Genomic DNA, 2,289 nt, shown 5'->3' with positions numbered 1-2,289 from the left:
TTACAAAATGGTGGAACAAAGACGGCATCCACTTTTTCCCCCAAGTCTCGGGCCGCACGGATCAGGGTAGCGTGCAAAGTTGTTAATGCAGCCAAGACATCTGTGGGGGTGGGTGGTCTCTCACAGTGCCAAACCCCGGGAGTCTCTCGTGCACTGGGTTCCCCGCCCGGGTGAAGGACACACAGGAGGGCATCATCCGCCATCTTAGCCGTTTCGGGTCCCGCACCCAGCCACTGCAGGGTTCTCAACAGGATCTCAGGTCGGGGCAGGCGGCAGAAAGGAGAGGCACCAAAAGGCTAGACCAGCCTCCGTGACTTCTCGGGAGCCACCCAGAGGCTCCCGGGGCGGGATATGAATATGACCGGGGATCTCACCAAGGGGGAGCTGGGCCTCCCAAATTTCTTTCCGGCACAGCCCTGTCACGCCTTCCGCCGGGTAGCCCACTATGGGAAGTGGGTGGATCTCTTCTCTTTTGGTTCACGGATCTCGGAATCTCTACGACCGGCGTCTCAGCGGAACCCGAGGCCGTTGACAAATCACTTCCGGCCGGACACTCTCCTCACTTGGGATCCCGGTCTCGACACCTCGGAGGCCACCAAACCACAAGGGACAGTTCTTCGGTTCTACTGCAGGGAGGGGCTGCAGAAGCAGACGGTAAGTGAGTATGTCCCTTCACTTATTCGAATTCACAGACGCTGCTCAGGATATGCATCAGGATATGCGTGCAAGGCGGGAGGGCGCACGGAGCGAAGCGTTTACACAACCATCCCGATCGCCATCTTGGCTCCTCCTCCGTATTGCTAATTCTTGATGTGCGTGATGCCTGTACTGTTTTTTATGTATTCGTGTATTGCGCTGAGTGCTTTTTGCTTCTCGGCCTTTTGGTGCCGGTCAAGTGTAGTCTCTGTTCTTATCTGTTTAATCTCTGACACGTCCTCTATCTGGGGCCCGTATGTTGGATTTATTGTACGGCGCTCTAATGCCCGTTTGGGGTTGGCTTCACGCTTTTCGGTGATCCTGGGTGTTTTTCCTCCATTCACGGGTTTTTGAGTCACCTGATGATTGCTGCCGTTGCCTGAGCGGGGATTCGGCGTCGGGTGTGGTCGCTTGTGTGCTATTTCGGTGTTTTGTTTGACATTTCTTGTGCACTGTTTTGTCATGTTGCTTGTGCCTGTCTTCCTTCTAGGGTCGATTCTTCGACTGCTATGTTGTCTGATTTGCCAGAATGGCCTGCGGCGCTGCGTTGGGCTTGCTCTCTTGGAGTCTTGGGTTCTTGTCACCCTTCTGTCTGATATTTCCCTGTTTGGTGCCTGTGGCCATGCCACCCTGGAGGCCCCTTTTCTCGTCTGCTCTTGGTACGAGTCTGGCGGCTCAGTGGACTGATGCTTCTACTTCTGGTGCCTGCTTTCGGCCTCATGGTCCTGGGTTCATTCCCGCCGGGTCCACTCAGCCTTTCTTCCGTTGTGGTCAGTACACTTTTATTCCATTAGTTTGGTTTACATTGTACGTCTGTTATTTCAGCGGCCAAGTTGCCCCGTTGCTGGGGTGATTGTGTGCTTTATGTGGTTGGGCCTGTTTGGTGCCTGGATGGTGACTGCCTGGGTATGCCTGGTGCTGTACGCTACCATGGTGCTGTGGCTCAGTGGGGTGCCTTGGGCCTCTGATGACATAGTCCGCCTGGGCCATGGGTTTTACTCCCAGCGTGTCCACTCTGCCCTTCTTCCGTCTTAGGTTGATAGAGTGTGTGCCTTTGTGTGGGGTCGCATCTTTCATCTGTTGTTCTGTGCCTGGATGCCCGTAGTGGTGCACGTGCGCTTTACACTTACACGTCTGGCTATTTTTTTTGGTTCGTGTTTTCTAGGGTTGTTTCTGCTCCGCTGTTTACGCTGTTTGCGCATATGGCGTTGGGTTGCGGGGCCTTGGCTTCTTGTTGCTGTATTGTCCCTGGCTCCTTCCTCCCCTTTGGGTTTTTGGGCCTCCGGGACTCCTGTTCCCGCCGTTGTGCTGTCCTGTTCGGTTCCCTGGTGGGGGGTTCCGGGGGCTGTGGGCTGGCACATGTCTGGTGCTGGCTGCGGTTGGCACCTGTCCGCCAGTCTCTGGGCTACTTTGGTGGTACTCCCTGGTCGGGCGACTCCTGCACCCCTGTCCAGTTGGTTTTCTGCTGTCCCATGCTTCTCGCCTCCTGGGGTCTGAGTTTGTTGTGGTCCTTCTGTCGCCTCCCCTCTCATCCTGTGTGGCGCGGTTCCTTGGCTCCTGCCCTCTGCCTGCCTGCTCCCGTGGTCGGTTCTG

General features: G+C 56.0%; 1 pseudogene; it reads left to right on the top strand.

Annotated features, from left to right (window-relative positions):
* Nucleotides 1-865: 865 nt before the first annotated feature.
* LOC144829840 (U2 spliceosomal RNA) lies at nt 866-980 on the top strand (annotated as a pseudogene).
* The last annotated feature ends 1,309 nt before the right edge of the window (nt 981-2,289 follow it).

Source organism: Lissotriton helveticus, chromosome 4_1 (genome assembly GCF_964261635.1).
Source record: "Lissotriton helveticus chromosome 4_1, aLisHel1.1, whole genome shotgun sequence".
NCBI classification, from domain to species: domain Eukaryota; kingdom Metazoa; phylum Chordata; class Amphibia; order Caudata; family Salamandridae; genus Lissotriton; species Lissotriton helveticus.
Note: the sequence above shows the minus strand (reverse complement) of the source record. Positions and strands in the feature narration are given on the sequence as shown.